Source organism: Leopardus geoffroyi, chromosome B2, assembly GCF_018350155.1.
Source record: "Leopardus geoffroyi isolate Oge1 chromosome B2, O.geoffroyi_Oge1_pat1.0, whole genome shotgun sequence".
Lineage (NCBI taxonomy): Eukaryota > Metazoa > Chordata > Mammalia > Carnivora > Felidae > Leopardus > Leopardus geoffroyi.
The window spans coordinates 7,675,063-7,687,075 of record NC_059332.1 but is presented as its reverse complement, the minus strand read 5'-3'; the positions used below and the strand labels follow the sequence as shown (position 1 = coordinate 7,687,075).

The 12,013-nt window shown below is 48.1% G+C and overlaps 1 long non-coding RNA gene across 2 annotated transcripts; it reads right to left on the bottom strand.

The window, feature by feature from the left end:
* Window positions 1-112: 112 nt before the first annotated feature.
* LOC123607963 lies at window positions 113-11,574 on the bottom strand. 2 transcript variants are annotated; one of them, XR_006717009.1, is made up of 2 exons: window positions 8,650-11,574; window positions 113-8,392 (listed from the first exon to the last, which is right to left on the bottom strand). It is a non-coding gene; the product is annotated as an uncharacterized LOC123607963 (long non-coding RNA). The 2 variants fall into 2 exon arrangements; XR_006717010.1 differs by having other exon boundaries at window positions 113-8,249.
* Window positions 11,575-12,013: the final 439 nt, after the last annotated feature.

The window sequence follows — 12,013 nt, the reverse complement described above, 5'->3', positions numbered from 1 at the left end:
TCTTGAGGTTTGTGGGTTCGAGCTCTGTATCTGGCTCTATGCTCACAGCTCAGCCTGGAGCCTGCTTCAGATTCTGCTCTCACTCTGTCTCTCCCCTGCTCATGCTCTTTGAGTCTCTCTCAAAGTAAGTAAATATTACAAAATTAAAAAGTCAGTGGGTAGTGGGGTGATTCTGTACTATTAACTTGTTGGTAATTGTCAGACTTCTCTGCTGTCTTATAATAAATAGGTGCTTCTGGCTCACGTTGAGCTAAAATACCTGAAGACCGTGTGATCTGATGAGAGCCATGTCTATCTGAGGCCAGACAGCTCCCCAAAGAGCTTACTAAGAGAAAACAAAATTTCCCTCTTGCCAGCAGTTATCACCCCCTTTCTTTTCTAGCCTGCACAGAACACTGGGGAAGTGAGAAGAAAGGCTCATGAGCTTTATATCAGAGGTGACAGGGAAAATTCTGAAAGACTCACCCATAGAGATGGGGGGTGCCTGCAAGAATGCAAAAGCTGGTGTTGGATTTCCTGGTTGAATGTCTGCTCAGGCTGACCTGCCTAACTACCCCTGTGCTTGTCTGGGCTAGGGCGGAAGGAACTGTGAGGCACAACAGGAGAAGGGACTCCCGGCTGGGCAGCTCACATATTCTCTGTTTAGTTTGGCAGGAGCATGGGAGTTCTCTAAGGGTGAAGGGAACACTGCAAATGGTAGATGGTCTTGATCCATCTTGTTAGAGGATCCCTACAAGGCTGTCGTCTGGTAATGGGAGTCCAGGGGTGGGTGGAAGAGGCTGGGCCAGAGCTGGGGTCAGATCTACATCAGAGAAGCTGTGCCCTGAGGAGGTCCCTTGGGAAAAATCACACAGGAGCCAGAATTAGAGGAGGAGTCATGGCCAGTCATGGCGGTGAGGGGGGTGGGGTGGGGGGAGGACATTTGTCTTTACCTGTCTACCGGTTGTTTGCAGGAAGAGTATGGACAGCCCAGAGCAGGGAGGAGGAGAGGTCAGTGAGTAAAAGAGTAGATCTTAGCCCTCCCTGTTTATAGTTGGGGTCACAGGTTTGCAGGGTGTCAGGGTGGGGCTTGCCTAAACCATAGTTGAACTGGAGAACGAAGAAAATAACTTGGCCTACAGCTTTACTAACCAAAAGTTGGCCCTAAATTGTAGCATCTGCACTAGATCCTACATTAGAGATGGGAAAAGGGTTACAAAAAAAAACAAAAACAAAACAAAAACCCAAAAACCAAAAAACAATCCGTGGCTCTGATGTGAGTGAAGCGAAGCCATTTCCCATTAATGGCCTGTGAGATGCTAACACTCAGGAAACCGAATTTCCCAGATTCTCCCTCTTTGTTTCTAGGATTCCAAGTATTCATTCCATGTCTAAATCCACCCCAGGGCCATTGGTGTTTGTCACGAGCCTCCAGGAATTTTCCTGTTGCCAGGCTTGTGGTCCTTCCTCTTGCGGTCTATGGTGTGCATTGTATCTGAGGATAAAGAAAGAGTCACAGTCATGGCGCCAGATGTTGACTTAAGTGAATTACGGGTGATAATTTGATGGCCTCTTTGTACATGAAAATGCCTTTTTAAGAATTGGATTTCTGTTGTCAGTAGGGTATTGGGCAGATCCCTGAGACCTATAAAAGATACTAGACAATAAAGGCAGATGTACATCATGATTCAGTTTGAAGGAGCCTCCCTGCTCCTAATTTGCTTAGAAAGACTTGTGAGCGTTCTATGATACCATGTCAACACGGCTTAATAAAAAGCTACCTCATAAAGGGAGAAACAGATACAACATGCCTCTCCTAATGTTTTCCAGAGAGTCTGTGAATGAATCGACAAGTGGATCCAGGATTTCACGTATCAGCACCCTAGGTTTTATCATTTCTATAATCCTTTTTTCTTTCCCTGTTGCTGTCGAGATTTTAAAGGGGGATTACGGTTTGAGTTGAAGAGAGCAGGAGATGCAAGCCTACCACACAAAGTTGTTAAATCTCAGAGGCCCGAGATTTCTTGGCTCCTTTCAAGTTTTGGAAGCCGTGCACTCCTAGGGAATGCTATTAGGAACTGGCTTCATGGAGAAAATGTAGCTTTGGGGCAGTTAGCTTTTGAAGCTGGGAGAGGATAATAGGTTGGTGGACGTGAGTGGGGAAGTGTCTGAGGGTTTAGAAAATAAAGGGCGTGAGGAGGGTGGCGGTGGTGGGCGGGTCTTACCGTAATAGTTCTTTAGCAGGACCAAGTGGTTCTCGAGATCGAGTTCAATTTTCCGCCGAGTGCGTTTTCTGTTTTGACAAAGCCTGGGCACCCTCTCCCGGAGCGTGCGTCTCTCTGTGCCCTGATTGCGGGGGGCTGTGCTGTTAACTTGGCCAACGGCCCCTTTGGACCCGAAAGGACTAGTTTAATTTACATCAGATTGTATAGGTTTAGGGCTTGGCAAAACAAAAACAAAAACAAAAACAAAAAACAACCTGCCCTGGCTCCTCTGTCTCTACCTCACACTGTTAGAGGTCCTGTATCCAGGGAATGAATCCTAACACGAGTTACACGTGGAAGCAAACCTCAGGTAGCAGGGTGGAAAGGGGAGGAAGAGCTGTCACATCTGTGCCTTCCTGAGTGGGAAGTTCAAATCTGGGCTTTGGCCGAGTAGGACACAGGCGAGGAGGAGGGGCGGCAGTGCTAGTTCCTTTGGGGAGGGCGTTCCGGGACAGGGTCACCCACTCGGGAGGTGGTGGCCCTGGAACACCGGAGCTGGCTGCACCTCCGGCTCTGTGCGGACTGATGTTTCTTTTGCTTAATGGGCATTGAGTCACCTTGTGAAACGTCCTTCCTAATAGGGAGGTGGACTTATTCCTGCCCCAAAGCTACTGGGAGCCTGTTTAGGAAGACGCTCCTCTCACACACACCCCTCCACCGCTCATGAACAGCGTTGCTGTCGCCCGGTTAAGCAACTTGCCAGGGGGAAGGAAGTCACCTTGCTGGGAGTCCTCTGCCTGAGGACTGAGTTTAGAGGAGGGAGAAATCTGAACTGCCCGGTGATTGCCATGCACAGCGGCAATGCTATGGGGGTACTTAGTAGTCCTTGGAGGGAGACCCGGTTTTTGACCTCGAGGAACACTGGCCAGTGGCTCTTCCCTCCATGTGCTTTCGTGTGCCGTCTGTTTGTTCTGGTGAGATCTTGCTGGTACCCTCAGAGTGCCTAAGTAGGCTCGTTGCTGATCGCACTGTACTGAATCTTGCTAGAACCTTGTGAATGTGCTCGCTGGGCAGTCGTGGAGGCTCCCTGTGCCACGTGTGTGTGTGGGGGGTGGGGGCATCCAAATGGCTTTATGTGTCAGTTCCCATGTCAGTCGGAATTCTGTGCTAACAGAGCGCATCTGCTCTGTATTTTACAGATGAGGACATTGAGTCCCAGAGAGGAAACGATTTGCCCCTTTCCCTGAGCTAAGCCAGCAAGGTCGCTCCCGAAATCTAGGTCTGCAGATTCAGCCCAGTGCCCTTCCCTGAACGTCACACAGCTCCTGTCATGATCTTGAGATTTGTTGAAGCCACAGGACTGCGCGATGGTTGTACATATGTGGATTTCAGTGCCCCAGTGGCATGGACCCCTCTGTCAGTCTACGGCCCGAGCCCGGTTCCATGACACGTGGCGAATGGCCACTCGTGTGGTCTCAGAGCTGGGTGCCTGAGGATGTCCCGATCCCCTGGGATAGTGCCTTCTGCTGCACCCTGTGTGCCCTTCTCCTCTACTTGTCTTTTCCTCTTGGGGCCCTGCGGTTCCCGTGTGGAGGCAGGCAGCCCCATGCGGAGCCGAATTTCAGCCCCGCGAAGGGCATGAGCATAGACACCATACATTCTGGAAGAGCCAGGATGTAGTTTTCAGGTGGATATACTTCCGTTTTAAGAACACTTGCTTTGACATGCTGAGATCAAGAAGGGGCACTGCCCGTGTCTCCAGAGGATTCCCTTGGTGCTTTCTCTGGGTTAGAACTTGTCTCAAGAAATGGCTTTGCCCTGCAAGCTTCTAACATCTCTTCCCTTATTGGCTGGCAGCTTTTGTGCAATGGATTTTACTGATAAGCTACTAAATTTAAATCTGGCAATTACACGATGTGAATTACTTCAGGGAACTTCCTCGATTTTAGGCCAGGACTGCAATCAAGCCCCAGGCTGTCAGGATTTGGAGTTTTTCCAGTCGTGGTGATGGCTCACCCTCCATACATTCTTATTTCGGTACACAGTACAGAACGGATCAGGATAATTCACTGGATTTAGGGATCCAAATAGTTAAACGATCACCCGTCACGGGACGTGTGCTGGAGTTCAGCTAGCCTCATTCACATCTCCTCCTGATTTTGTGCCTTGGTCCCTTCTTAGAGAAGAACTACTCCATTTCCTAACTTCTCAAGGGGCCAACCAGAGTTTGCTTTAGTTGCTCCCCCCCCCGCCCCGTGTGCCAAATTTCTCGCTGCCCTTTTCTCAGGAATACCCTACTCTGTTTGGGCTGCCACAGGCGTTTTAGCTTAACTGTTGGTCTTGTCGATTTTCCCGTATTGGCTTTTCTCCTGCTGCCTCTGGGGTTCCTCATTTTCTTCTCTGCTCCCTTGGTCTCAGGTACTGGTTGCTCTTTTGGCTTTATTGCCTATTAGAAGTATGGGCAGGTGGCAATTGCTACACTTTGACTTCTGGTTCTTCTTCCCCTGGAGGGCTGGTGTTAAAGAGGCCAGGAAGGCAGAGAGCTGGGAACAGGAGGGAGAGGAGCCCAAGTCAGCCTGCTGATTGCTCCTTAATGTAGCCAGATGTTAAGTACTAGGAGAAGAGTAAATGAAAGCAGGCTTTTCTCTCTGTCCCTACAAAGCCCTTCTCTTTGTCACTTGCCTTGACCCCTTAGCTACTCTTTGCTTTCTGGATTCTACAAATGACTAGCATTTATTACCTCAGGTACAGACGGAATTAGAAATGCCTCTATAGGCTGGTCTGGAAACCTAATCACTTTGATGACTGTTACTATGAGAAGCTGTGTTGTGAGTTTTGGGTAAATTTCGAGCATTCCTTAGGGGTATGAGCCATTTCCATGTTTAGGTAAGTAGATCGATCCTTTGTTGCTCGGTCTTTTTAAAGCTGGTAGTTCATTTTAGAATCTAAAGTTATAATGACAGATAGTTTTGAAGGTATCTGAATGGGCAAAAAGCCTACTCTCTTTTTTGGCATTAAATCTCATTTGTTACCTCCACACACTTCTGAGAGGTCTACATTTTCCTTTCCGTCAGTTTCTTTCAGAGGATTGTGTTTTGGTCTCGGGATAATTGCGCTTTAAGAATATAGCATATGGTTGGGGACTTGCTTTTAAAGTATTATACAGAGTTTTCTCATTTTAGAATAGTTTTTTGTTCCCCCTTGGCTGACTTGACTAAATACCGTAAACTCAAGAAGCACTCCATGGGTGTAGGTCTGGTATCGATTATCATTAATTCTTCCCTTTATGACTTTGCCACTTAAATACACATTTAGAAACAAACCAAATAAACATTAAATAGCATAAGTAGATTTTTGACTTGGGTGGTCCAGTGAGTTTCAACATGTGCTTATGCTTTGAAAGGTGGTTATGAAAACATTGTATTTAAGCAACCCATTAAATGATTGCAATAGATTTATTTTGAAATGTATTAATACAGATATATTTAAAAAGAAATCTTGGATTATTTATAACTTCTGTACAAAGTAGCTAAAAAGTAAATTTTTGCCCATATAAGGGGTTAGTCACTGTATTTCAGCTTGGCTGGTATAACCTGATGGGTTTCCAAAGGCACGCCATTGGGCAAGTCACATGACTTCCTAAGTTCTCGTTGTTTCATTAATGACAGGCGAGATAAACTAGTTGGCTCTTAAGCTTTTCTGAAACTCTAGGATGCTGCAATTCTGTGACTTTAAAAGTTGATATTTAAAAGAATCCTATGAAGCAGTAAATACAGTATTTACTCCACAATATACATGGAGAGATGGCACGTTCTGGAATGATCAATAAAGGTCTAAAAATAGCCTATAATCCTAAGCCTTCTTTAAAAAGTCGGTCTTTATTTATGGCCTTGTTTAGTGAACTGTGCACACTGTTGGGAAAATAGATGGGGCATCTGGAAAAAATACTAAAATATTTATGGACAGAGACTATACCTCAACACCTTAAATAACTTGTATTTCTTTCTACGTGTGGTGATACTGCCATCAAATGCAAGGTCAACTATGTGAATCAGCCCCATTAGAATAACTTTGGATTTGGGCCAGTGGTGTTCTGTTGGTTTCTGGATTGTGTGTTAAAACTTGGAGCTTGGAGAGGAAAGCTTTTATTCCTACAGGTTGGCATTTTGCTTGCAACTCCCCAGAACAGAAAGGAGTCCTCCTTTTTGTTTCTGTTTGTCTTCCACACCTCGTGGTGATCATTGTTGTCACCTTCTGGTGATCCATTTCCCCACCTTGCAGTAGGAGGGTTTTTTTTGTGTGTGTGGGTTGGGGGGGGGGGGCGGTAATTAGTTGTCTAAGTTAATTCTCTTAAGGATTCTTAACTGGTTTCCTTGAGGAAGAATTGGGGATTAGAGAGTGATCTCCTAAAACTATTGTAGAGGAGGTGTTGTATGAAGTACATTAAATGTTTAAAAAAAAAAAAAAAGGCCCTGTAATGTAACCTGTTCGCAAAATCAGACAGTGGCTCCTGTAAGCAGAGCCTGGGGCAAGCCATTTTGATTTGTCACAGAGGTGGCTCTTGGGCAAATGCTAACGGCACATGAAGGCAGAGTGACCACAGTGTTTAGTGTAGGTTCCTTTGATCACTCGTAACTGGTTTTAATATTATACCAGCATTTTATCAGAAACCAAAATATTTCTCCGTGTTCTACCCTGGCTATTGTTTTTTTCCTCCCTCTCTGAACCTGTAGAAGGCTAGCTGTTGTGTCAATATCGCATGTCAGCAAGTCTCTTAAGAAAAACTGTAGCCCTAAGGACTTAAGAGCATTTGATTCCCATTTGTCCCAGGATGCTGGGGAGGTGGGGGGCAGAGGTCATATCTTGATACCCCTGGACCCTACTCAGTGCCTGGTATATGGTGGGGGTCTCCTGTTCGGCAGGGCTTCTGAGGACCCTGCAAGAATCTTCCATTAGAATCTTAAACTGCCTAACATCTAATTGATCATGGAAGACAGAATAAAATGAACTTGGTTCCTTTTGTCCTTCTGTTATTTCTTCAGAAATGAGGGTCCCCCCGCCCTTTACAAACCAGTATAATCCTATAAATGCAGAGTTAAAGTTTATCCGTTAATATTCATGCTTAGCAATAGTTGATAAAAAACAAACATCCTACCTGTCAGCAATAGGCTAGTGAAGTATGATTAAATTTTTAGACATCGAAGAGGCAAAAGAGAGTGTAGATGCCTTGATAGGCTCATAAGTTGCTTACAGTGGAAGAGAGTCTGACCACATCTCTGCTGGCTGTTTTTCTGGGGGATGCTTGGGCTGCTGGAGATACATGGATTTGTTCCTATCTCTACTTATAATGTGGCCGTTTAGGTCTTTACTGTGAGTTCTGTGGCCATATCTTTGCCACCTTCTAGCTTGGCTTGATATTTTGAGACTTGTCAAGGGTTTCCCATTCCACCATCTAGGCCTCCTGCCTTCTGATCGTTGCACTCGCCGCCTCTGTGCTGGCAGTGATGTTGGAGGCACAGGTCTGTGCAGCTATTTCTATGCCCAAGCTTCCCTGGTGCTCAGAGGCAGAACCTGTGTTTGTCAGTTGGTGGTTTAGATGAGTTACAGGTAAAACACGATGCAAGTCTCTGTCTAGATGCTTATCTTTTGCCCCAGCAGAAGCAGACAGAGAGGGAGATAAATGTTTGGCAGCCTTTGTTTAAAAAAGGAGCTGCTGGTGTCTAGAACAATCCCAGCCTCTAAAACATAATATAGGGCTTTGGAGGTGGGGGAAAGACAGCAGAAAGCTTTACACCCGAAGCCTAGTGTTGAGTTAGGGCTCGTAAAATCTGACTATTTCTCAAAGACCAAAACAGGTCATCTTGGAACGTGAAGGTGTTCATTTTATAGAGAGAATGAAATCTTCAGTGCCAGCACGTCCCAGGATGGGTTAGTAAAGTCACGATAGATGTGAAGCCTCTCATTCGAAATGCTTCCATTGGTTTCGTGTGCTTAGCACGTTGTAGGATATCCAGAGGAGTCCAAGGGCTGCGTGCAGGTCTGTTATGATAGCAGTGCTTCCTTGATCTGGAACAGATTAAGGCTAAGGGATGGGGTGACTGCTTCTTAGGTCATGCTGAGGCACCCTTGTGAGGGGAGCAGCCTGGGGGCGGGGGGTGTGCTGGTGGCTGGGCCAGCCTTCTCTTGTAGTTGCCCAGAGTCCGGAAAGACTGCAAGAAGAGATTACTCACAGACTCCTGCCACCTGCTTCAGATCATGCTGAAGTGACCATGGTAGATCCGTGACCCTCCCTGCCTGCTTCTCAACAAGCCCACAGTTCTGTGAGGAAAAGGACCTGGGTTAGAGGGATTATTCATTTTATTTTAGCCTCACAAGTTCCTCTTTATTATGACCTTTTTAGCCCAATTTAAACTGTTCAGTGAAGAAACTGATATGTAAGCAAAAGTAAGAAGATGAGGTCACTTACCTTAATTTCCTTAAGCCTTTAATCATTGTAAATAAAGATCTGGTTTCTTTGGAGTTTACAGTGATGTCTTAGTTTTGTGGTGATTGGTGGACTCTTGGCAGATTGAGTCATCGTTTGACTTGAAGATCTAGAATAACATACCATCTGTCAAGAAATGATGACAGTAGTTGGCCTTGACACACCAAAAGTTGCATTTATGGAACAACCTAAGATTTTTTAGTTACCATAGTACACCTGGAATCATGCCATTGCTACCCAATGGCCTTTTGAAGGTGGGACTGACTTCCTGTTTCCACGGGGCCCTTGGCCAGTATAGAGCTGAGCACGAGACTTGCTTATTCCATAGCTCTTGGTGCACAGTACGCGTTCAGTACACACCTGATCGGCAGCTGCTGGCAGTTGCGGGCCTCTTGGGTGAATTCTGAGATAGATGGGGGGTGAGGCTGTGTTTTCATTCACCAGCCCGAATTGCACTGCCTGGGCTCCCACGGTACCGTCTTGATAGGATGGTCTTTGGCATTTACTGTTCCTCTGCAGACTCCCCTTAGGGGCGGTGCCTGGCAGCAGTAGAGTTTGAATCTTGCTCCCTGTTGGCCTTCCTCTACACCGCCGCTCTGAAGGCTTTGTGTATGCGAGGAAAGTCATCCCCCTGGCCTGGTCACCCAATTTTGGCAGGGGATCAACAGCTGAGCCTCCAGCCCCGCAGATGTACCACTCAGCTGGTCTCCGGACACCAATGATGTGCAAGCGATCCCCCACGCTAAACTCGAAGATGAGAAGTTTTTCTTTGAAATTTAAAAGAAGGATAAAAATGTGGTTGCTTTTCAGCCTAGATTGATGAGCTGGCGTGGGGGGAAGGCCGGCCTTTGAAATCTATAGGCCTCGTGTTGCAGGCCTGACCCCGCCGACCCCGGTAGATTAGTAATGGTCTACGCAGCCTGCTCTGTCAGCACGTCTGGCAGGGCACGCACAGATGGTGCCAGTTGGAGAAAATCGCAGCCCAGCGCCGCACCGCAGCCTCGCCTTGGCCGTGCTGCCTGGGGGGAGGAGCCGAGACCGGGTCCTTTACAGACGTGTTCGTGCCCCGCGCTGCGGACCAGACCTGGGAGGAAGCCGGTCCAGGTTTAGGATGCGTTTGCTGGTCACGACTTCAGTCGTGCTTTCTTGAGCTCGCTCAGGCCTTCTGCCCCGCCGAGCAGCTGGGATTTGTACTGGGTCTGTGGCCTTGGGCTTGTTCGGCAAGGAATTTGAAACTAGAACTGATCTCATTCCAGGGAGTCCAGCATAATGCGATACTTGTTTTCCTACAGTCAGTGAGCCTCAGGAAAATGCGAGTGGGATGCAAGGCAGGGGGCTGGGAAGGGGGAGGCAGGAGTCTTTAGAGTTGGAGTCATCAACCCCCGGGAAAGAGGAATTTCACTGGAGAAAGCCGCTTCCGCGACCGGCTTCTGGGTTGCTGGGTGGTACCCTGGGTTGGTGAACACTCCTGTGTGGCGTCAGCCCTTGAAGTGGGGACTCTGCTCCCCACAGGTGGGAGGGAAAAGGCCCTCCTTGGCGCGTAGCCATCAACCGGGGGCTAGGCTTCTAACCAAGTCGAGGGGAGCCTGCTCTCTGGACTTAGACGTTTTATTCTTTGAAAATTCTGCTTGGAGTCGAAAGTCCGTGGTTGAGGGCGCTTACCCTCAGAACGCCCCTCTACCCGAGCCACATCTCGGTAGGTTGAGGGCAGGCTGAAAAAATCCCAGTGTGGAGCAGATGTGTGGGGCCCAATGGCAGGGGCTCGCTCGGTCGGCCTCGGCCCGTTTGTGACTTTGTTTTGTACTCTTTTTGCCAAAACTTTCTTCTGGAAGTCTCCACCCGGGTTAGTCTGGCTTTGTACCTTGTCACTGTTTAACGGACTCATTGGGTTCCTCTTGAGTTTGAGGAAATCTGTTTGATTTCTTGAGTTTTCCTCAGAGATGCCACTGTTGGAAAACGTGAGCCGCTTTTAAGCGTTCGCTTCGGAGGAGCGGACCTGGGCTCCACGAAAGCAGTTCGTTTCTTCCTCCCGAAGATGGAAGGACACAGGTCCGCCTCGACACACCTGGTGCTTCCGAAATTGGGCCGTGGGCCCTGGCCCGGAGGGCGACGTGAAGGAGGGAAAAGGACGTTTGCTAAGTGCACACCGTGGGGACGCACCCACATGAGCCTTGCTGGCTGCGGCGCAGAGGGAGGGCCCCTCGGGAAGCCTGCAGACATCTGACGGAGGCGTGGCTCTCCTTGGCCAATCGAGTGCGGCTCAGGCAGGATAGCTTTGGGACTCGATGGGAGAGTGAAGGGGAAAGTCAAGGTTGCCTCCCAAGCCAGAGGCGGGAGAAACCGGGAGATGATGAAGTGGGTTGGCAAGAGGAAGAGGAATTCTGTTTTAAGCCGTCGGTAGCTGGCACGCCATTAGGTTCTTGGATTTCTGGGTCGGGATTTGGGCTCGGAGGTCTGGCCTAGAGAGGCATTTGGGAGTTAACACGTAGTAATGGTACAAGAGAAGGGGGAGAAATGGGCAAGTCCGGAGAGGACGAAAAGCGAGCTCCCAATTCTCTTCCCCCTCGGGTGTTTGAGCAGCGACAGGTATTTGCCGAGAGAAGACCGTAACGAAAAGTACTTCGTGATTGTCAGGGTCAGGCTGGTTGTGTATTTGATTGGAAAACTCGTAAGAGTCTTGGCAATACAGACACAAATTCTTAACCCTGAAGCAGAATCTTGGAGTACTTTGGGCCATTTCACAGATGCTCTACCATTTGAAGTAGATGCCAGAACAAACGAGGAGACGGACGGTGGAGAGGCTGGAGCCCATAAAGCAAGCATCTGCTGGTTATTGAGTTGCAGGAATAGCAGAGGGACAAGTGGATGGCAGGGGCCAAGAATAAAACCTGGTCAAGAGGCCACATCCACCCAGCTTGGCAGACAGGCCCGGTGGCTTTGGTAATGACACTGGTGCCTGCTGTATGTGAGCCTTTCCACCGAGTTTAAAAAAGGCTTTCCTCTAACTACCGGGTCGCCCAGAAGTTGGGCTCCTTCTGCCCTTGGTGGTTTTCTTCCTGTGGAATCAGTGCTGTGTCTGCTGACTCCACCATCGTACTTGTGGTCCTGCCCCGAGCCCTCCTGCCCCGAGCCCCTAGGAGGTTTGTGAGGACATGCCCTTGTGGACGAGCCCAGCAGAAACCACATGACTTCACGGCTAGCCTGGCACACGTGGACTTGACCAAAGCTTTGTCGCTTTGTCTTTTTCGATTTCTCTCCCCGCCCCCTCCCTTTTTGTTCTCTCAGTACTTTTGGCATAAATAATATGTAATTAAAATCATTAGAAATTTCATGGCAAGGCTTACTA